Below are 24304 nucleotides of genomic sequence, written 5' to 3'. Positions count from 1 at the left end.
TTATAAAGAGCACAGGCCTATTTGGGTCACAGTTCTGTAGGATGTACAAGAAGCATGGCGCCAGCATCTGCCTCTGGTGAAGGCCTCAGGAAGCTTCCAATTATAGTGGAAGGGGAAGGGGAGGAGGCATCACATGGCAAGAAAGGAAGGAAGAGAGAGAGGAGGGAGGCACCAGGCTCTTTTTAACAGCCAGATATCATGGGAACTAAGAGTGTGAACTCACTGAATCCCATGAGGATGACACCAAGCCATTCATGAGGAATTCACTGCCATGACCCAAACACCTCTCACCAGGACCCACCTGCAACTCTGGGGTTCAAATTTCAACATGAGACTTGGAGGGGACCAATATCTAAGCTGTCTTTCAGAATATCTACATATCTGTACCTGAGAGCATCCCACACCCCAGAAGGCAGCTCTGCCTCTGTGGGGCAGGCCAGAAAGGCAATTATAATACCTGATGGCAAAAGGGACTTTGCAGATGTGATTGAGTTAAGGATCTTGAGATGCGGGGATGATCCTAGATTATCTGGGTAGGTCTTTATAAGAGGGAGGCAGGAGGATCAGAATCAGAGAGTGTGATGTGACAATGAAAGCAGAGGAGAAGGACATGTGACAAGAGTAGAATAAATCAAAGTGATGCATGGCCATGAGCCAAGGAATACAGGATGCCTCTCCAAGCTAGAAAGGGCAAGGAAATAGGGTCTCCCCTAGAGTCTCCAGAGGAATCCAATCCTGCTGACCCATTTCAGATTCCTGACCTCCAGGAAGTAATACAGTTGTGCTGTTTTAAGCCACAAAATGTGTAGTAATTGGTTATAGCAGCAATAGGAAATTAACACTGCTCTAAGAGTAGCCCTCATTCCGTGCCTGATGGGAGATGGTGAATACATGCCCCAACTCCTTCATCTTTCACATAGAGTAATAGAGTAACACTAAGGCAATCTGTTTTTTTTTGTTGTTTGTTTTGGTTTTTTTTGAGACAGCATTTTGCTCTGTTGCCCAGGCTGGAGTGTAGTGCCACGATCATGGCTCACTGCAGCCTCAAACTCCTGAGCTCAAGCAATCCTCCCACCTCAGCCTCCCAAGTAGCTGGGACCATAGGCTACCACCACGTCCAGCTAACTTTTTAATTTTTTGTATAGACAGGGTCTCACTATGTTGCCCAGGCTGTTCTCAATTTCCTGGCCTCAAGTGATCCCCCCGCCTTGGCCTCCCAAGGTGCTGGGATTACAGGAGCAAGCCACCATGTCTGACCAAGAGGCACCTGTTTTATACCATTTCACAGTTTCCCCTGGAGTTAAGCACCTATAACTGCTGTGATAGCTGGCTTAATAATATACCCCCTTTGGCCTTCTTTCTTGTATGACTTTAATACTTCCCTGCCGAGGACTCCTGGGATACCTTCCCAAATAAACCTTTTGCACGTAGATCCTTAATCCTTAATGTCAGGGTCTCCTTCTGAGGGAAACTTCTGATATGGTTTGGCTGTGTCCCCACCCAAATCTCATCTTGAATTGTAGCTCCCATAATTCCCACGTGTCATGGGAGGGACCTGGTGGGAGGTAATTGAATCATGGGGGCAAGTATTTTCCGGGCTGTTCTTGTGACAGTGAATAAGTCTCATGAGATTTGATGGTTTTATAAATGGGAGTTCCCCTGTGCAAGCTCTCTTGCCTGCCTCCATGTAAGATCTGTGTTTGCTTCTCCTTTGCCTTCCACCATGATCATGAGGCCTCCCCAGTCACATAGAACCTTGAGTCAATTAAACCTCTTTCCTTTATAAATTATCCAGTCTTAGGTATGTCTTTACTAGCAACATGGGAACAGACTAATACAGAAACCAATCCAAGACAGTCCACAGAGAGGGGCCCTTGTGGTCCAGGCCCCTTGTTAGCTACATTTCATCCTCAATCCTATTAACCCTGTGAAGGCACTTGTGCTCCCATTTTTCAGATGAGGAAGCTCATCCGAGAATCTGGACTAAGTGCCACAGCTGGAAAGTGGAGCATTCCAGATTTGAGACAAGCTGTGCCTGAATCTAACACTGCCTTGTTCGTGGGAAAGCTGACAAGAGGGGTCACACAACTCCTCATGCTCAGGGGAGCCCACACTAAGGGTTCCTGTCTTCTGCCTTGACCTCTTCGCCTTTTGATGGTTGCCTTGGGCCCGCTGCCCCCCAGTCTTATTGTCTCATGGAACTGCCACACTCAATATTTGCACCTGTGTTAGTCTGCCAGAGCTGTCATAACAAAGTACCACAGACTGGGTGGCTTTAATGTATTGTCTTACAATTCTGGAGACCAGAAGTGCAAAATCAAGGTGTTGGCAGGGTTGGTTCCTCTTGAGGGCCATGAGGGAAGGATCTGTTCCAGACCTCGCCTTGACTTGTGGGTGGCTGTCTTCTACCTATGTCTTTACATTGTCTTCCCTTTGTGTGTGTGTGTGTGTGTGTGTGTCTGTGCCCAAATTTTCCCTTCTTAAAAAGACACCAGTCATATTGGATCAGGGCCCACTTCATCTTGATGTGATCATCTTCAAATATGGTTCCAAGGATGGTGACATTCTGAGGCACTGGGGGTCAGAACTTCAACCTATTAATTTGGGGAGGACAAAGCTCAACCTATAGCAGCACCTGAGGGACAGTCTTTCGTAACAGACTTGTGGAGTCACAGGCATTTTCTGGATCCTGATTGTCTTTTTTTGGGGCTGTAGAATCCATCATCTTTTCTTTCTGAGGGGTTGAAATGTCGAAGCTAGCCATGTGTGAGGTAAGGAGGCACCTCTATGTTTCTGGCCAGCTGGTGGGAAGGTGGCGATGATGAGTTGATAGGTTTCTGTTGGTGGGGAAGAAGATCAGGTTGCCAACCTCAGTCTGCACCCTCCTGGGTCCTGAAGGAGGAGGCCAGTCAGTTGAGACCTGCCATAGGGCAGACAACAAGCTTTCTTCTTCACTATTATGTCCCAGTGCCTGGCACTGTGCTGGGCACACAGCAGGGCCCCAGTGAGTCTCTGCTGGTTGCTTGACTGGACCTTGGACGTCTGGTCACTTGGTAGAGTTTCACAAACCTTGGGTGTATGGGCAGGATATGGGGTTGTAGTCAGAGGGAATTGAGTGTGAGAGGAGAAAGAACTGAGAGGGGGCCTGGGGCCTGGAGAAGCTAAAGAACTGAATCTGCCTAAGGCCATGTTCACTGAGTGCAAGCCGAGTCAGCACTGGGTTGGCTGGGGCAGTCTGTGGAGCTGGTGCGGCAGCTGACCAGCAAGAGCTGTGCGCTTGTATTCATCTGCCTGGGAAAGCCAAAGTCAGGGGCAGAGACAGGGGCAGGGAAAAGGAGCCCTCCAGGAGGAAAGGAAAGAGGAAAATGGGAGCTAGACGGGAGAGAGACAGCTGTGGTTGGTCTTTTATTCGTTTTCACAAACTGAGTGGCTGAAAACAATGGAAATTGATTCTCTCACAGGTCTGGAGGCTGAGAGTCTGAAATCCAGGTGTAGTCAGGGTCGGTTCCTCCTGGAGGCTCTGAAAGAGGTTCTTTTCCATGCTTTTTTTTCTGGCTTTGGTGGCTGCCAGGGATCCTTGGCATTCCTTGGCTTGTTGCCACATCACTCCAGTCTCTGTCTCCACCTTCACATCACCCTGTCTGTGTGCCTTCACCCCTTTTCTTTTCTTATAAAGACTCTTGTCATTGGATTTAGGGCTCACCTTGATCCAGGATGATCTCATCTTGAGATCCTTAACTTAATTAACTCTACAAAGACCCTTTTTCCAAATAACGTTACTACATTCATAGGTTCCAGGTTGACATATCTTTTGGAGCCATTATTCAACCTGCTACAGTTTTTGATGTTGGCCCCAGGCCCAATCCTTTGAACTTGGACTGAGGCTTATGGAGAGGTTGCTGGCTAGTCTCCTGAAAGATTCCATTCTGCCATTGCAGGACACCAAATAGGCTTCTCTGGTGCCTGGTCAGAAGTGGGTCCTGGGTGAGAAGGAAGGCACAATCCCTCCCCTTTGCTGAGCCCAGTGTGAGGGTGGCAGTGGGGAGCAGACAGTGCTCTGTCACCTGCCTCCAGAGTTGAGCCGCTGGGCCAGGACCTGAAACTGCACGTTTCACCTTGGGCACCAAAGATAATAGCTAAGAAATTCCAACATGAGACCAAAATGCAGATTTTTTTCAAAGGACATATCAAATAACCAGTTAAAGGACTTTAAATCCAGAGGAGGACATAAAAGGTTGAAGAGAGAAGACACTGAATTTTCTGAAAGTAGATTTCTTTGGAGACAACTGATCACTTGCTGGGAGCCCCTGGTCTGGCACACAGAAAAGAGGGCTAAGATATATGTGGGGGTAAAGGGAGGGTGCTCACTGAAAGCCAGAAGGAATGACGTAAGCACTTTACTTGGAAAACCTGAGGATACTTGACTCCTGCAGTTATCTGGGCTCTGTGGACTAGGATGTGGCATGCCTTTTTTCTCTGAGAGGCTATTTGCCTGAGTCAACAAGGGAGGGAGTGAGGAAGTGGGTGAAGAGAGAGAGAATGCTGCTTCTGTAGAGAAAAATGACTGCCCTCCCCTTAAATAGCATGCCAATTGTGCGTGAATCCTAGGCACTGAGTACTGAATCATGGTAGGAATATTGGTCTGGAAGACTAAACCCAGATCTTCTTTGTCTGCGATCCATGGGCCTAAGGCTTTAGAGGTCCTTGAACCTCCCCAAATTCTACATGAATATTTACAAGTAGCTGTGAGTGAACATTTTTTTCTAGCGGGAGAACCCATCGTTTTCATTAGATTCTCAATGGAACTTGGGATTCCCCCAAAGGCTGAGACTGAATTAGACATGATTTAGGGACTGTTTAGCTTGATGTTCCAGGATCTCAGGACTCCTAGACTCTGGGAAGGGTAGAAACTCTGAGTGGTCAGTGGCGGATCCAGATCAATCCACTGTGTCCAGTTCCAGGGTCCACTTGATGAGCAGTGTGTGGTGGGTTGAATTGTGTCCCTACAAAAGTTAGATAGAAGTCCTAATTTTCAATGCCTGTGAATGTGACTACATTTGGAAATAGGGCTTTTGCGGATGTAATCAAGTTAAGATGAGGTCATACTGGAATGAGTTGGGCCCTAAATCCAATGACTGGTGTCCTTATGAAGAGAGAGAAATTTGGAGACACAGAGAGAAGAGGCCATGTGAAGACAGAGGCAGAGATTGGAGTGATGCATCTAGGAGCCAAAAAACCACTGGGGCTACCAGAAGCTCGGAAGAAGCAAGGAAAGATTCTTCCCTGGAGCCTTTGGAGGAAGCTTACCCCTGCAGATCCCTTGATTTAGGATGTCTAGCCTCAGAGCTATGAGAGAATCTATTTCTGTTGTTTTAAGCCACGCAGTTTGTGGTAACCTGTTATGGCAGCCACAGAAAATGAAAGCATAGTGTATCTGCATTTTTGTGTTCTTAGTTCAGGACCGTTTACTTGGCCTTATGTCTTGTCTCCCAGCTTAGAAATGACCCACAGTGACTGGGCTACCTGCAGGAGAGACCCTTGTATCAGCGATTCAAGAGGTATTCATATGCCAGGTGCCCATTTACACGTTTCCACCCTCCTTCTTTGGTTTGCAAAAGGAGAATTGACTTCCCCGGACTGTATTCACCCCAGGGTCAAAGGAGCCCCCCCATAAGCTCCAAGGGGGCGAGTTTTAGGCTCCAGGGCCCTACACAATCTAGCCCCTTCCTCCCGCAGCACTACATGACACTCTCTTCACCCCTTAGGCCTAGTCACATCTTTGGGACCTGGAATATGCAGACTCCTTCGTGTCCAGGGCCTTCTGCATATGCTGTAAGCTTTGCTAGAGATGTCCTTAAAACAACTTTTAACTATGGAAATTTCAAGCATATACAAAGAAAAGAGAAAAAGAATAGTAACATAAATTTCTATGTACTCAACACCTAGCAGTAACAATGACCAGCTCACGATCAATTTGTTTCATCTATACCCTTATCCACTCCTTTCTCCTCCAGCCATATGATTTTGAAGCAAATTGCAGTATTGCATCATTTTATCTGTAAATATTTTGGTATCTATCTCTAAGAGATAGGGACTTTTAAAAAAGAGAACTGAAATAACATTATCATGTCTAAAAAATCAACAAATTTTTAATAGTATTAAACATCCAGTGAGTGTTCAGACTTCCGATTGTTTCATAAATGTCATAATTTGCTAATGGCTTGTTTGAATTGGAATCCAAATAACGGCCAAGCATAGCAAACAGTTATCTCTAAGTCTCTAAGTTTTCCCCCTTTTTCTCTCTCCTTTTGCAATTTATTTGTGGAAGGAAACCAGACTGTTTGTCTTGTAGAGTTTTTTAGTCTGCTTTTGCCTGCTTATATCCTTGTATAAGGATATAAGCCTCCCTCTGTCACTTGTATTTCCTGTAAATTGGGTAGTTAGATCTAGAGACTCCAATAGATTCAAGTGCATTGGGAGTAGGGGGGTGTCGTGAACATGATCAAGAGGAACATGGTGTCTGGATGGCTCTCCTCCTTTCTTGATGGCCCTCCTTTTGAGTTGATGATATGGTTTCCAAATCTCATGTTGAAAGGTAGCCTCCAGTGTTGGAGGTGGGCCTAGTGGGAGGTGTTTGGGTCATGGGGGTGGATCCCTCATGAATGGCTTGGTGCTGTCCTTGGGATAATAAGTGAATTCTTGATCTGTTAGTTCATGTGTGATCTGGTTGTTTGAAAGAGCCTGGCACTTCCTCCCTCTCTCTCTTGCTTCTTCTCTCACTCTATGACACACTGGCTCCCCTTTGCCTTCTGCCATTTTGAAAGTTTCCTGAGGCCCTCACCAGAAGATACTGGCACTATGCTTTGTGTATAGCCTGCAGAACCGTGAGCCAAATAAACCTCTTTCTTTATGAATTGCCCAGTCTCAGGTATTCCTTTATAGCAATGCGAAATGGACTCACACGGTTGATAATCACTGTCTACATCCCCTACATCAAGGAGATGTGCCCAGAATTCTCCTTATACCTTCTGTACCCAGTCAACTCTTACACAGACCTTGGGTCTCATCTCAATAATTATTTTCTCAGGGAACAGTTTCCTCATCCACCTAGACTAGCTCACACCCTCTTGTTAGAAATGCTCATGGCACCATCATAGCTCATACATTTATTCAGGACTCTTTGCTAAAGGTGTGACTGTCCCACAAGAGTATAAACTCCTTGAGGTTGGAGGCTGCATCTGTTTTCCTCCTCATTGCATTTCCAGTGCCTGGCATGGAGTAGTTGCTCAGTGAGCATTTGTTGAATGAATGAGTGGGTGGGTTCTTTTGCTTTTGGCATCCAGGAAAAGTCTGGAGTGGGGCTGGAAAAGGAGTGAACCTGTGAGATGGGGCTGATGTCTTACACAACCCAGGTTTTCTACAGAATGTTTCAGTGGACAGAGCATGCTCACCTTGTGGTGTCACCCTCTGAAGGCCTTGATGTCCTGCCATGTCTACCCTGCACTCCTCCAATCTTGCTGCTGAGTTGCAGAGTGCGGCTTGCCCCTTTAGCGCTGGGTGGCATTGAAAGAAATAAATTATTTCTCTTCTCCTCCCCAATCCTTGGAGACACAGAATATCCCAACTTTAATCACTGCCTAAAATGCAGGATTTTTATTTCCTGGATTAGAAAATGTTTCCCTCCCAGAGAGGCCTGATGCACCTTCCGGGGAGCCCTTTCCCTCTTCCTTTGATCTTAGAGTATTCCACCAGCCACTGGCTCCTGATGAATTAAACAAAAGGAGAGAAACTCAGGAATCTGCAAGAAGCAAGCCAAATGGGCCAAATCATGTGTGGAGGGTGCCCAACAGGCTGCTGGCAACAAGCCGGAAAATGACCAGCCTGCCCCTCCAGGTCTGCTCCTGGGGACCATCTCAAGCCAGAGGGCACTGGAAGGTCATGTTGTCCTGTAGTCCCCCAGACTCTTTGGAGGATGTGGCTGCAGGAGGATCGGGAACTCCTTGCTTCCTCCTCAGCGGAAGGAGGAAAGGGAAAATCAGGCCTCACCTGGTGGTAACTGCCTTTAGCTCAGGGCAGGCTAAATGAGAAAACCCAGAACAACCCCCTGTGGCACTGATATCAAGGTTGGCACCTGCCAAACCTCAAAGGGGTCGGAGAGCTCCTGGCTCCTGGTGCTGGAGGGCCAGGGTCCCTCATAGGCTCGGCCAAGCATCTGAGGATGACCTAGGGTCCGTCAGGCCACTGGATCAATGGCTGGCCTCAGGCAGGTTTGGTTTTCTGGACATTGAGCCGAGAGCAACCTTACACCCTTGTAGAGGGTGTCATTCTGGGAAGGAGTCTGCCACAGTTTGCTCATTGGCTTGGCTTTTTCTAGGACCTTCTGGGGGAACCAAGATGATGTATTCTGCATCTTTTTGTCCCGTCTGTTAGATTTAACATCAACAATTTTTTAAAAAGCTGTAATTTTAAGCTAATGAGACCTCGTATTAAAACCCAGCATTCCACAGCTGCTTTTTGGTCATAGTGTGGTTCTCTGAAGGAGACATCTTGGGAGGTATTTACCTATGGCTGGGTGGCTACTGTCACTCAAAATGTTCTGGGGACACATCTAGTGGATGTGCCTTTTGGAATCTATGCCATGTGCTTTTAGGCTTCAGTGGCACAGCAGACCTTGGTCTTTGGGCCATGCCTTGGTGGCCAGTTTGAGGGTGGCCTTAATGTGGGGTCTGGGTCTGTCTGGCTCATGCCACTGTGCCAAGCACCCAGCAGAATGCTCGGGAGATATTCGTGGGATTAAGGAATGTTGAACTCTTTTCAGGATCAGAAACGAGATGTGATGAATCACAACAGCAGGATGAGCTTGACTCTCTTGCTTGGCTTGTCAGCGGTCCTGGAAGATGTTTTCAGAAAACGACGGAGTGATATGTCACCCCTCTGGCACATCCCCAGAGTTTGTAGAGCTGATCTGCACTGCCAGAGGGAGTATCACATCCCAGAGGGAGCAGATTTTCCAGATTCCTCGATTGTGGGGACCGTCACTGTGGGACTCTGGGAACCTCGCCATGGCTTACCCTGCTCTGAATCTCTAACTCCCGGCACAGTGCATTGCACATGGCAAGTGTCCTAGTTTGCATTCTCTTAAGGGTGTGGGTGCAAGTCGTTTACTTGGGAAAAGTTCCCAGAAGCCCAGTAAGGGTGTGCAGAAGTAAGACAAGGAAGGGAGGGAAGCCAATAAACAGTGTGCTAGGGAGCAGGTGGGCAAATGAGGGTCCCTCCTGCTGGGAGCCTTCTGGAAGACTTCGAGGAACATTATCCAGAATTGCCTTCCACTGAAGGGTCATGAAGGTGGGGTGCATATCTACAAACTACTACCCTCCCCTCCTCTCTTGGTTGATGGTGGTCCCTTGGGTGTTGCCTTCGTCACTTCTAGCCCGCCTGCAGTGTGGGCTGAGCACATTTCTGCTGCCAGAGGAAGCCTGAAGGCAGAGAGATGAATGTCTGAGGTAGGAAGTCATTGGGGCATGCAGAACTATCCACCAAGCTGCAGGTGACCTTTGGAGTGGCAGGAGGGGATAAGAACAGGGCAGTGTGTTCTACAATAAGTGATCAAATGTTTGTTGAGTGAATGTGTCTGAACTACAGATTCTTATAACACGGGGATAATGATTTTGGCAACTATCACTGTCAATTTCAATTTCTCTCTCTCTCTTCCTCTCTCTCTCTCTCCCCCCATCTCTCTCTTTCACACACATACACACACAAACACACACACACACGTATATATAGATGCCAATCTTACAATATTGAGCATTAAACACATATTAAATGATTCATAATGAGTTCTGCTTGGCTCATAATATTCATTCCCATGCTCCTGGAAACCCCCTAGCAATGGTGCCTTACAGCCTTACATGTATGCATATTGAAAAAAATGTGGAGTTTGAAGTAAGACAGGACTGAGTTTGAATCTTACTTCCACCTCTTTGTGACCTCGGGCAAATTATTTAGTCTCTCTGAATCTCCTCCTCTGGGAAATGAAGCAATAATGTCATCTCCCAAAGCTATCGTGAGGCTCAAAAGAGGTAACGTCAGTAAAAGCACTCAGCTATGTGTAAAGCACTGTAGAATGTGAGTTATGCTTTTCCTTAATATTCTTACTGCATTCAGATCATTCCCTTATTTAGCAAATATTTATTAGATGAGTACATGAGCCGGGCATGGTTCTAAGTGTTACAGATACAAGGGTGAACAAAATAGTTAGAAACCACTCGTCTTCATGGTGCCTAATTTCTAGTGGAGGAGAGACTACAGCCAATGAACAAAATAAATAAGCCCATTTTATAGTATGTTAGGAGGTGATAAATACTATGGAAAAAATAAAGCCGAGAAGGAAAATGAATAATGTACAGAGAGTATGTGGGGTGATGTATTTAGATGGGGGACAGTTCAATGAGGCCTTCCTAAGAAAGTGACATCTGAACTGACCTGATGGAGTTGAGGTTTGAGCCCCACTGGTGTCTGGGAGAAGGATATTCCAGGCAGAGGTAATGGCAGGTGCGAAAGCCTTCAGGTAGGAGTGTGTGTGCCTTGTTTGAGGAAAGATAAAGAGGTCAGTCCTCTGTCTCTTGGGAACACTGTGACAAATTTCCCCAAACTGGGTGGCTGACAACAGGCATGGATTCTGTTACCGTTCTGGAGGCCAGCAGTCTGAAATCAAGGTGTCGGTGGGGTCACATCCCCTCTGGAGGCTCTTGGGGAGGATTCTTCATGCCTCTTTCAGCTTCTGGAGGACCCCGGGTGTTCCTTGGCTGTGGCTGCATCACTCCAATCTCTGTCTGTCTTCACAGGGCCTTCTGCTCTCTCCACGTTTCTTTCCTCTGTGTGTCTCTTAGTGACATCTGTCACTGGATTTAGGGCCCCACTTGGATAATCCAGGATGATCCCATCTTGAGATCTTTAACTTAAATATATCTGCAAAGACCCTTTTTCCAAATAAGCTTACATTCACAGGTCCTAGAGGGTTAAGATGTGGACATATTTTTGGGGAACTACCATTTAACCTATGACACCAGTGTAGCTGGAGAGGAGTGAGCCAGACAGAGGCCAAAAGGAACACGGTTGGAGAGTGTGACAGTATCTGGAGATATTCTTGTGCAGAAGGCAGGCTTCTGGCCCTGACCAGATGGCAAAAATGACCCCTGCAGCAACCTATTCCCCAGCTGCCTGGTTCTCACCACCCTAGTAGCTTTCTGGAATTCTGCCTTTTCCTTGCTGCCTTCCTGGATTGATTGGAGGTAAGCTGATGGAGGACAAGGGCTTCTCTGGCTATAGACACAGAACCCTCATCTCTGTGAACACAGGGTCTGATGAGACTTACTGGTCTGTTCACATGGAAAGTTCAAAGTGTCTGACCCAGCTTCTGTGACTCCTGCTGCCAATCTATGGGGCAGAAGATGCTGCCAGGCATGGGTTTAAATCTGTACCACCCCCAGCCCAGCCCTGGGCACAAGGCACTTGGTAAAAGCCTTACTAACAAATGACAATGACTCCATTCATTGTGTTCACTATTTACCGGGTGTTTCCCATCTACAAATCTGTGCTAAGTGAAAATACAAAGAGAAAGAAGGTAGAATTCTTAGCCACAAGGCTCTTAGAGTATCATGGGGGAGAGGAACACATATGTAAATAACTCTATCACTAGTACATGGAGCTGGCACTATTTACTCCCTGCCCTGTTTCCCTCTAGGCCACCAGAGTTCCTGGGCAATTGGAGTGGACAGTTTTTAGCACATTAACTGCTTCCCATTTCAAGGGCCACATCTCTAGTTCCATTGCCCACAAGCTTTGTGGGGTAGTAGGGGAGCTTGCTTGAGTTGATGCAGGAGTAACAAGGAAGTGCAGGGAGCTAATGTCCAAGGAATACCCTTGGCTAAGCTGGGATGGAGTTACCCTCCTTGCCCTGCTGGGGTTCCTGAGATCACCTTGCAAATATACAACTAGAATCCAGATCCTTGTCTTAGCCTCTGCTTTGGGGGGAAACCAAAACTGTGACTGAAGGCAAAATGTGACAGTATACCTTCAGACAATCTGCTAAGGAATAAGGAAAGAGAAGGCAGGAAGTCTATGGGAAGATTTTGGAAAATCTCCTGAAATAGATGTCATTGTCTCTGGGTTTTGAAAGATGTGTAGGAGTTTGACTGGCAGTGAAAACAGGAAGGGCAATCCAGGAAGAGCAGATAGCATGAGCAAAGAAAGAGGTGAGGGAACGCAGGATGGACCTAGGGAATGGCGAGAGAAAACTGCGGGGCAGGGTGCTTGGATCATCCGTAGAAGATAAGGCTGTAAAAGGAGGTCAAATACACACTGTGATGGACTTTGCATGCCAATGTGAGAAGTTTTCACTTTATTCTACAAATTTATTCACTTTGTTCTTTAGGTGTCCAGGTCAGAGAAATGCAATGGAGTCCTCAGGCAGGGACAGGATGGGATCTGCTCTCCTGGAATCAACTGGGGTTGCTGGAAAGAGGGACAGAGAACATCCTGTTTTTTCCTCCCATGGGACACAGTGATTCTGTTAGTACTATTTCTTTTTTTGAGTCTTTTCAACCATTTTATCTCCTTGGCAGCCTGGCTCCTGGCAACAGGGTGGGGTCCTGAGTGAAAATGTGAAGAAAGCTAGGTTTGTCTTTGGGACATCTTTCTTTTCTCTATTCCCTCCTTGAACCTCTCTGCCTATCCTTTATCTTTTCTCCTTCCCCTCAGCCCAATGCCCTCATGTGCTCTTTCTCCCTCTTCCCTCATACAGTCGACTTTTAAATATATTCATTTATACTAAAGTGTAAATGACTGATAGGAAACCAATATATTAACGCACTTCAGGGAAAGGCATAATTACCACCTAAAAGGGGACAAAACCCTTGTTTGGTTTGAGCCATGAGAATGACTCTAATTGTAGAATTTTAAGTATAGAATGAGCTGAATAGTTTTCTGGTCTTTCCTACCTCCATGGAACTGCACACATGTCTCTTTTTGAGAACTTCAAACTTTGATTCTGCTCTTCAGTTACTTGGGTTTCTCGACATGTCTTGACGACTGCTTTCCCCTTTCTCTTGTGTGAGCTTGTTACTGAGGTGTTTTCCCCTGTTCCAGAGGCCAAGTGTGGTATCGCAAGGCAGCCGGGATCAGAACGGCCTCCTTTGCTCTTCCCCAGGGTGTATAGCACAGTCCTTTTTCCTGCTGAGGACTGACTGGCTGAGGCACTTACCTTGGCTTTGGCAGGACTATCTTTTTAGTAAAAAAGGGGAACTCTTTTTTTTTTTTTTAAAAAGGTGAAAACTGCCTTGAGTCTGAAATTACCCGCAAAGTCACCTTTTTCAGTGCTCACAGACATACAAGCACTCTGCCTCCACTCTCAGCAAACCATATGCTGCCGCCGCTGCTGGCTGCATCCTGGGGGATGGCTTTTTTCCCCTTCAGCAAGCCTCCAAAAATGTCATAGAAATTTATATGCTTATTCACAGAGCCGATAAAGCAGAAAACCGGCGTTTCAGCTATTTTTGTTTTGCTTTGCAGATGGAGAGTAAGAAGCATAAATCTCTTCCTCGTTGGACTTCGTGGCCCCCACTCTCTGTTTTGCATCAGACACTGCTGAGTCCATGGGGGTGACACTATGTGGTTTGGGACCCACCCCTCCCATGCTGCCACCCACATAGAGGAGCTGACTGAAAGAAAAAGATAAAAAACTCAGCAATGTTTACTATTCCTCAGGGCCCAGGACACCAAGGGCCCCATCACCCTGGGTGGCCAATGGGGGTTATCCTGGAGGAGAAAAGAACCCCATGGTGGCACAATGGTGTTCTTGTGACAGCTGCATCTCTGCATGTGAGTGGGGAACATGCGTCATCCGTTCTAGCCTACCTACGGCTCCTCGGCAGCAGGGCTCCAAAATCAATGGTGTTTCAATTACTATTGCTACGTGACAACTTATTTCCAAACTTCAAGGCTTTACTTTGCTGACAATGTTGTGCACCAGGAATTTGAGAAGGGCTCTGCTGAGCAGTTCTTAGGGGTGCAGTCAGATGCCAGGTGTGGCTGCAGTTATCCGAAGGCTTGACTAGGCTGGATGTCCAAGATGGTGCATGCACGCACGGGGCAGTTGGAGTTCAGCTGATACTGTTGACAGGTGATCTTACAGGTGGACCCTCCAGCATGGTGGTCTCAGGGTGGCTGGACTTACTGCATGACAACTGGCATTGCTTGGGGTGAGTGTTCTGAGAGCCAGGTGGAAGCCACATAACCTCTCCTCAGATGTCCTGCAGTGTCACTTCTGCTACATTCTATGGGTTAGCACAGAGTCACTAAGGTCAGCCCAGGTTCAAAAAGAAGGGGATATAGACCCCATCTCAACCCAAGGCATCATAGGAGGGCTCTGAACAGAGAGGGAATATGTCTGACTTAGGTTTAAGGAGCCCTCTGCCTGTTGGCCTTGGAAACAGCTCTGGGCTCCACTGGAACTTTTCAGTGAGTAAATAGGGAGCAGGCTACAGGGAGAATCTTTTCCATCTTCACTAACTGCTGACCTTCCTTTGGTGAGAACAGACACTTTCCCTTCTTCAGTGAGGCTCACATAGATAATTTCTGACAGGGTGGACTTCCAGGGCAGTAAATCCCTACTGGGCCAGGCATCCAGAAAATGACTTTAGGGCACATCATCCCCATTTGAGGAACAGCAGGGGAAAGGGCAAAAGTGGGTAAACCTACTCCCCTTCCCATTCCTGGAACAAGCACTCTTGACTGTTGGTTCTACCCTGGAAGCATTCATAGTCTGACTGCTTCTTCCACCTTCTCCTGTGCCTCCTGGTCTGAGCCACCCTCACCTCTCACCTGGATTATGACTGGCCTCCCTGCAGCTCTCCCTCATATCTATAGTTCGTTTCCCACACAGCAGACAGAGGGTTCCTTGAACTGAAGTCAGGCATGCCCCTCCTTTGCTCAGAGCCCTCCTGTGATACCCCAGTTCTTTCAGAACCCTTGCAATGCCCACTAAGGCCCTCTGGGGTCTGGCTTGCCACAGCCATCCTAGCTTCAACTCCTACTTCTCTCTCCCTTACCCCCTCTGCTCCAGCCACACTAGCTTTCTTATGTGTCTCTAATACACCAGCTGCATCCCTGCCTCAGGATCTTTGCACTTGCTGTTGCCTCTGCCTGGAATGCGGTTACCTCGTATATCTGCATGGCTTGTTCTTGCAGCTCCCTCAGATCTCTGCTGTAATGCTACCTCATCAGAAGAGCCTCTTCCTACCCTCTGACTTAAAATCACAGCCCTGTCCCACCTCACTCCCAGTGTCCCATGCCCTGCTTTAATTTTCTCCACAGAACTTCTTGCCCCTGTGGCATATACTTATTAGTGTTTTTTACTGTCTCTCTCCTTGTCTTAGTTCATTTTCTGCTGCTGTAAAAGAATACCACAGACTAGGTAATTTATTTTACAAAGAAGTTTATGTGGCTCATGGTTCTGGGGGTTGAGAAGTCCAAGAGCATGGTGCTAACATCTGGCAAGGGTCATCCCATGGCAGAGGGAAGAAGGTGGAAGGAGAAGACAGTGTGAGAGAAAGAGAGGAAATGGGGGCTGAAATCCTTTTATCAGGAGCCCATTCCTGAGATAATGGCATTAATCCACTCATGAGGGTGTAGTCCTCATCATCCAATCACCTCTTAAATGCCCCACCTCTGAATACTGTTACAATGGCAATTAAATTTTTAACACATGAAATTTTGGAGGACACACTCAAACCATAGCACTCCTTCACTGGAAGGTAGGTACTAGGAGAGCAGGGACTGGGCCTACTTTTTCCACGACTGCAGCCCCAGTGTCTACAACAGGGCCTTGCACCTAGTAGATGCTCAATAAATATTGAATGAACAGAAAGACCGTGGTCCTAACTTTTGAGGCAACAGATATCATAGCCCCTTAATTTGTTTAGACCATGGTCAGCAAACTTTTTCTGCGAAGGGCCAGTTAGCAAATATTTTAGGCTTTGAAAACCAGTGTCTGTTACAACTATTCAACTCTGCTGCTGTAGCACAAAAACAGCCATAGTCAATATGTAAACAAATGGAAGTGACTGTGTTTCAGCAAAACTTTATTCTCAAAAACAGATGATAGACCAGATTTGGCCCAGGAGCCTACAGTTTTCCAACCCCTGGTTTAGCTACAAAAATGTTCTCTAAAATCCAAATTATGGTTTTTGCTTCCCGGTTCAAGCATTTGAAGCACAGAGAAGTTGGGTGGCTGACCTGAGGTCACACAGCATGCTGGAGACAAAGGTGGGTAAGGAATTTGGGTTTCCTGATTTCTACTCAGGGCTCAGTTTCCCCCATGTTGCCTCCCTGTGGGCCACTCGGAGAAGGCCAGAAGGAACCCTGGCTTAGGGCTCAGCTGAGAGGCTTCTATTAGCATTACAGAAAGCTCATATTAAGTTCTAATTGCATTAGGTGCTAATTGTTAGGTGTTGATGTCACTGGCCGTAAATTGCTATTAAGAGATGAGAGAGAAAGTAGAGGCTAAACAATTGAGACAGAGTCCAGGAGCCAAGAAAACAGGGATTGTTGCAGGTTGGGTCTAGGAAGTCTGGAAGGCAGATTCTGAGATGGAGTTTAAAGTGCAGCATAGTAAAATGAAGCTGCTTTGGATTGAGCCTGGGGGAAGGCAAAAGAAAGCAGGAATGGGCAGAAGGCAAAGTTGAGCTGCCAGGCAGCCCAAATGACAGCAGTGGCTGACCTGATGGGGAGCTCTGGAACTAGGTGCAGGCCCCTCAGACTGGCCTTGAGTTGGGCTGAAATGGCCAGGCCTCTTCCCCACCCCACGCATCAGTTGGTAATTGATGGGGTTACATTGAGAGGAAGCATGACTTTAGATATGATGCCCCCAAGGGGCTGACAGCTAAGGGCTATTTGCTGACACCACCCTCAACAGCTGGGGTGCTAAGTCCTCTATTCCCAAAAAGAGCTCTGGTCAGTTTACCCTGGCATCTACTACAGGGAATAAGAAAGAGAAAAAGCAGAAGAGCTCACGGGAAATTGGAGGGGGAAAGAAAAATTACCCACACAAGCCAAAGCCAGAGCCAAAGTCATCCACAGCCCAAGAGTTTGGAATGGAATTGCTCTGCCTTAACTTCTTTGCCTGTTAGGATTCAGTTTGGCAGTGAGTGACAGAAAATCCAAAATAACAGCGGCTTAGACACAATAGGAGTATATTTCTCTGTAAACGAAGCTGCAGTCACACAGCCCAAGGCTGTTCAGGCAATTTCACAGAAGTGTCAGGGACCTAGGCTTCTTCCATGTTGTTTTTCCACCATCTTCAGAACATAAATTTATCTCATGGTCCAGAATGGTTCCTCAAGCTCCAGCCATTACTTCTGCAGTTCAACAACCAGCAGGAAGGAGTCAGAGATGAAAAAGGGCTTGGCTCTTCTCTTTAAGGACACTTCCTGGAAGTCGCTTAATCATGTTAGCCAGAAAACTTAGTCATATAGCTACGTCTAGCTGCTTAGGAGTCTAGGAAATGTCATTTTATTCTGGATGTCCTTTAGTTTGACCAAAAATCAGAAAAAGGAGAGAACAGATATTGGAGAAGCAGTTTCTGTTTCAATCTGACAAACTCTTCATCTTTAAAGTCAGACTCTCAGGGAAAGCTGCAAGTCCCCCTTGCCATATAGTGCTTCTATAATTCCCTAGCATTTTCATTGGAATTTGTCCACTGGATTGTGAACTGAGAGTAGGAACTTGTGCTATTCAATTCATCTTCTACCCATGGCACCCAGCACAGAGCCAACTGGTGCATACTAGGTGCTCAATAAATGCTTGCTGAGCAAACTCCTAAAGAAACCTAATATAACCCTTAGGAATGTGTTGCATTTCATACCTCTATTCATTCCAGAAAACCTTTACTTTTAAAAGCATTAACTAATAACTTTCGTTGAAGTTGATACACCACTAAGGAGTCCCAAGGAGCCCTTGCATTCTGAAAAAAAGTAATGACAGATGATTGGTGGTTATGGATGGCTGAACATTTTCTCATTTTTATCAAAGCTCAGTTAAATGTAGAATGTGGTTAGAGTGTATAAATATGAGTTATTATGCTCTGTGCTGTTGATGGTTAACAGAACCACAAATTTAACCTGGAGCCGTTCACTCACTTGCATCGAAGAGGCACTGGTGAAAGCCTTGAATGATGACATCAGCACCTGTGTGAGGCAAAAGACTGAGCCAGTTTACTCACAAACAGCCCCCAACAGAATCCTTCTGGCACACGCCTGTCTGTCAATAAGGGCTGGAGTCACTCTGCTGCCTCTCAAGGGAGATGAGGGGGCAGGATGCGAGCTCATAGGGTGTGGGCAGTGGGAGGAGGTTGTTCTTCAGAGACTACATTCTTCATGCAGCAGACGGTGTTGATCCTCTTTATCTGGCCGATGCACCCGTCTGTCTGCCAGACTGGGTGTTGGCTAGCATCAGCTTGCAGCTTGCATCCTACTCGGGGGAATTGCCTTTGGTCAACAGGATTCACTTTACTCAGAGATATCTGGGAGATTGCACACCCCACCCAGGAGGAGGTGGGGAGATGTAGCCAATGGCCTCTGCCAGGGACACAAATGCCTGGACCCTTTACTTCAAGGAGAAGTGGTGATGATCTGCGGTAATTGGCTTGTTCCAGTTTTCTTGGGACTGTCAGTTTTAGGAAAACGCTTTGTCCTGGGCAAACTGGAACAGGAGGTCAGCTGGTCACCCTCAACTTCAGTAGCACCATGTCTCCATCTGGCTGTTTGTCCTGCCCTCTTCTGCTTCCCTCACTCCTCTTCAGGTTCCTCATGTGAGCCCTTCCTCCAGAAATCACTGGTACAGGCATCTCTGTCTCAGTTCAGCCCTGCTTCTAGGGAACCAGACCTGAGACACTTGGGGAGAGCCTTTTCTGGTTTTTCTCCATCTCCGAATGTGATCCAGCTCTTACGAGAGTGCTTGTCAACAGGGTTCACAGGTAAATCCAGCTTTCTGGTTCTCAGCGACTCACTGCAGGCTTGAGTCAGCACGCCTTGGCTCTTTGTAGGGGCTCCGTGCAGTCGACCTAATGTTCCAGTGTGGAGGTCCCCCTTTAAGTTCTCCATCTTTGGCAGCCCTGTGCTATTGGCTCATCTCTCCCACTCCTGCCCTTTGGTCTAACACCAAGGCCATTTCTCTCAGGCTGCTGCTGGTCTCTAGAGGACCAGGCTCTTTTCTCCAGGAGAAGTGGCACAGCATGGAGGAAATAGCATGGATTAAATAGGCAGGCTTCTGGTCCTGGCTTGGGGAAAATCCCTGAACCTCTCTGTGCCAACTTACACAATCCTAGAAAAATGGCACATTGGGAGTGCCATTGGGAGTGGGAGGACTTGAAGTGAGAGGCAATAAAAGGGTTGGGCCTGGCCTGGTACTCAATAAAGTCACTTCTTCTGGACCTCTGGTCTCAGTTTCCTCACTGTGACAAAAGATGGCTGGGATCGATGTTCCCTGAGGCTATGTCACCTTTGGCACATCTATAGTTCTGGTCCATGTGGGCTTCAAGAGGAAACCATCGCCTTGGCTTCTTCTTCTTTACATATACATATATATTATTTATTATAAAAGTGTATATATATGTGTATGTGTGTGTGTATGTGTGTGTATATATATATATATACTTTAAGTTCTGGGATACATGTGCAGAACATGCAGGTTTGTTACATAGGTATACACATGCTATGGTGGTTTGCTGCACCCATCAACCTGTCATCTACATTAGGTATTTCTCCTAATGCTATCCCTCCCCTAGCTCCCCACCCCCTGACAGGCCCCAGTGTGTGATATTCCCCTCCCTGTGTCCATGTGTTCTCATTGTTCAACTCCCGCTTATGAGTGAGAACATGCAGTGTTTGGTTTTCTGTTCCTGTGTTAGTTTGCTGAGAATGATGGTTTCCAGCTTCATCTATGTCCCTGCAAAGGACATGAACTCATCCTTTTTTATGGCTGCATAGTATCCCATGGTGTGTATGTGCCACATTTTCTTTCTTTTTTCTTTGTTATTTAGTTTTTATTTCATAATCATAAACTTAACTCAACTCTGCAATCCAGCTAGGCATGGGAAAGAACAAGGAAAACGTGGAACCCAAAGGGAACTGCAGCGAGAGCACAAAGATTCTAGGATACTGTGAGCAAATGGGGTGGAGGGGTGCTCTCCTGAGCTACAGAAGGAATGGTCTGGTGATTAAGATAAAACACAAGTCAAACTTATTCGTGCTGTCCACAGTCAGCAATGGTGATCTTCTTGCTGGTCTTGCCCTTCCTGGACCCAAAGCGCTCCATGGTCTCCACAATATTCATGCCTTCTTACACTTTGCCAAAGGCCACATGCTTGCCATCTAACCACTCAGTCTTGGCAGTGCAGACGAAAAACTGGGAACCATTTGTGTTGGGTCCAGCATTTGCCATGGACAAGATGCCAGGACCTGTATGCTTTAGGATGAAGTTCTCATCTTCAAATTTCTCCCCATAGATGGACTTGCCACCAGTGCCATTATGGCATGTGAAGTCACCACCCTGACACATAAACCCTGGAATAATTCTGTGAAAGCAGGAACCCTTATAACCAAATCCTTTCTCTCCAGTGCTCAGAGCACGAAAATTTTCTGCTGTCTTTGGAACCTTGTCTGCAAACAGCTCGAAGGAGACACGGCCCAAGGGCTCGCTGTCGACGGCAATGTTGAAGAACACGGTGGGGTTGACCATGGCTAGTAGTATAGGATTTTCCTCAGTGGCAGCGTCTGCAAAGGCGTGCCACATTTTCTTAATCCAGTCTATCATTGATGGGCATTTGGGTTGGTTCCAAGTCTTTGCTATTGTGAATAGTGCTGCAATAAGCATACATGCGCATGTGTCTTTATAGTAGAATGATTTATAATCCTTTGAGTATATACCCAGTAATGGGATTGCTGGGTCAAATGGTATTTCTGGTTCTAGGTCCCTGAGGAATCATCACACTGTCTTCCACAATGGTTGAACTAATTGACACTCCCACGAACAGTGTAAAAGCGTTCCTATTTCTCCATATCCTCTCCAGCATCTATTGTTTCCTGACTTTTTTTTCTGATTTTTTTTTCTTTATTATACTTTAAGTTCTAGGGTACATGTGCACAACATGCAGGTTTGTTACATATGTATACATGTGCCATGTTGGTGTGCTGTACCCATTAACTCGTCATTTACATTAGGTATATCTCTTAATGCTATCCTTCCCCCCTCCCCATTCCCCACAATAGGACCCGGTGTGTGATATTCCCCTTCCTGTGTCCAAGTGATCTCATTGTTCAATTCCCACCTATGAGCAAGAACATGCAGTATTTGGTTTTCTGTTCTTGTGATAGTTTGCTGAGAATGATGGTTTCCAGCTGGATCCATGTCCCTACAAAGGACACGAGCTCATCCTTTTTTATGGCTGCATAGTATTCCATGGTGTATATGTGCCACATTTTCTTAATCCAGTCTGTCACTGATGGACATTTGGGTTGATTCCAAGTCTTTGCTATTGTGAATAGTGCCGCAGTAAACATATGTGTGCATGTGTCTTTACAGCAGCATGACTTATAATCCTTTGGGTATATCCCCAGTAATGGGATGGCTGGGTCAAATGGTATTTCTAGTTCTAGATCCTTGAGGAATTGCCACACTGTTTTCCACAATGGTTGAATTAGTTTACAGTTCCACCAACAGTGTAAAAGTGTTCCTATTTCTCCACATCCTCTCCAGCACCTGTTGTTTCCTGACTTTTTAATGATTGACATTCTAACTGGTGTGAGATGGTATCTCATTGTGGTTTTGATTTGCATTTCTCTGATGGCGAGTGATGATGAGCATTTTTTCATGTGTCTGTTGGCTGTATGAATGTCTTCTTTTGAGAAGTGTCTGTTCATATCCTTTGCCCACTTTTTGATGGGGTTGTTTGTTTTTTTCTTGTAAATTTGATTGAGTTCTTTATAGGTTCTGGATATTAGCCCTTTGTCAGATGAGTAGATTGCAAAAATTTTCTCCCATTCTGTAGGTTACCTGTTCACTCTGATGGTAGTTTCTTTTGCTGTGCAGAAGCTCTTTAGTTTAATTGGATCCCATTTGTCAATTTTGGCTTTTGTTGCCGTTGCTTTTGGTGTTTTAGACATGAAGTCCTTGCCCATGCCTATGTCCTGAATGGTATTACCTAGGTTTTCTTCTAGGGTTTTTATGGTTTTAGGTCTAACATTTAAGTCTCTAATCCATCTTGAATTAATTTTTGTCTAAGGAGTAAGGAAAGGATCCAGTTTCAGCTTTCTACTTATGGCTAGCCAATTTCCCCAGCACCATTTATTAAATAGGGAATCCTTTCCCCATTTCTTGTTTTCGTCAGGTTTGTCAAAGATCAGATGGCTGTAGATGTGTGGTATTATTTCTGAGGACTCTGTTCTGTTCCATTGGTCTATATGTCTGTTTTGGTACCAGTACCATGCTGTTTTGATTACTGTAGCCTTGTAGTATAGTTTGAAGTCAGGTAGCGTGATGCCTCCAGCTTTGTTCTTTTGGCTTAGGATTGTCTTGGCAATGCAGGGTCTTTTTTGGTTCCATATGAACTTTAAAGCAGTTTTTTTCCAATTCTGTGAAGAAAGTCATTGGTAGCTTATTGGGGATGGCATTGAATCTATAAATTACCTTGGGCAGTATGGCCATTTTCACGATATTGATGGATTCTTCCTATCCATGAGCATGGTATATTCTTCCATTTGTTTGTGTCCTCTTTTATTTCACTGAGCAGTGGTTTGTAGTTCTCCTTGAAGAGGTCCTTTACATCCCTTGTAGGTTGGATTCCTAGGTATTTTATTCTCTTTGAAGCTATTGTGAATGGGAGTTCATTATTGATTTGGCTCTCTGTTTGTCTGTTACTGGTGTATAAGAATGCTTGTGATTTTTGCACATTGATTTTGTATCCTGAGACTTTGCTGAAGTTGCTTATCAGCTTAAGGAGATTTTGGGCTGAGATGATGGGGTTTTCTAAATATACAATCATGTCATCTGCAAACAGGGACAATTTGACTTCTTCTTTTCCTAACTGAATACACTTTATTTCTTTCTCTTGCCTGATTGCCCTAGCCAGAACTTCCAACACTACGTTGAATAGGAGTGGTGAGAGAGGGCATCCCTGTCTTGTGCCAGTTTTCAAAGGGAATGCTTCCAGTTTTTGCCCATTCAGTATGATATTGGCTGTGGGTTTGTCATAAATAGCTCTTATTATTTTGAGATACGTTCCATCAATACCGAATTTATTGAGAGTTTTTAGCATGAAGGGCTGTTGAATTTTGTCAAAGGCCTTTTCTGTATCTATTGAGTTAATCATGTGGTTTTTGTCTTTGGTTCTGTTTATATGCTGGATGATGTTTATTGATTTGCATACGTTGAACCAGCCTTGCATCCGAGGGATGAAGCCCACTTGGTCATGGTGGATAAGCTTTTTGATGTGCTGCTGGATTCGGTTTGCCAGTATTTTATTGAGGATTTTTGCATCGATGTTCATCAGGGATGCTGGTCTAAAATTCTCTTTTTTTGTTGTATCTCTGTCAGGCTTTAGTATCAGGATGATGTTGGCCTGATAAAACAAGCTGGGGAGGATTCCCTCTTTTTCTATTGATTCGAATAGTTTCAGAAGGAATGGTACCAACTCCTCCTTGTACCTCTGGTAGAATTCAGCTGTGAATCCGTCTGGTCCTGGACTTTTTTTGGTTGGTAGGCTATTAATTATTGCCTCAATGTCAGAGCCTGCTATTGGCCTATTCAGGGGTTCAACTTCTTCCTGGTTTAGTCTTGGGAGAGTGTAAGTGTCCAGGAAATTATCCATTTCTTCTAGGTTTTCTAGTTTATTTGTGTCGAGGTGTTTATAGTATTCTCTGATGGTAGTTTGTATTTCTGTGGGGTCAGTGGTGATATCCCCTTTATCATTTTTTATTGCGTCTATTTGATTCTTCTCTCTTTTCCTCTTTATTAGTCTTGCTAGCGGTCTATCAATTTTGTTGATCTTTTCAAAAAACCAGCTCCCAGATTCACTGATTTTTTTTGGAGGACTTTTTGTGTCTCTATCTCCTTCAGTTCTGTTCTGATCTTAGTTATTTCTTGCCTTCTGCTAGCTTTTGAATGTGTTTGCTCTTGCTTCTCTAGTTCTTTTAATTGTGATGTTAAGGTGTTAAATTTAGATCTTTTCCAGCTTTCTCTTGTGGGCATT

General features: G+C 45.7%; 1 pseudogene across 1 annotated transcript; it reads right to left on the bottom strand.

Moving 5' to 3' along the window:
- Window positions 1-20283: 20283 nt before the first annotated feature.
- Window positions 20284-20812, bottom strand: LOC126945969 (peptidyl-prolyl cis-trans isomerase A-like; annotated as a pseudogene). The gene has a single exon (XR_007722565.1). The product of XR_007722565.1 is annotated as a peptidyl-prolyl cis-trans isomerase A-like (transcript).
- Between the last annotated feature and the right edge of the window lie 3492 nt (window positions 20813-24304).

Source organism: Macaca thibetana, chromosome X (genome assembly GCF_024542745.1).
Source record: "Macaca thibetana thibetana isolate TM-01 chromosome X, ASM2454274v1, whole genome shotgun sequence".
Taxonomy (NCBI): Eukaryota; Metazoa; Chordata; class Mammalia; order Primates; family Cercopithecidae; genus Macaca; species Macaca thibetana.
Note: the sequence above shows the minus strand (reverse complement) of the source record. Positions and strands in the feature narration are given on the sequence as shown.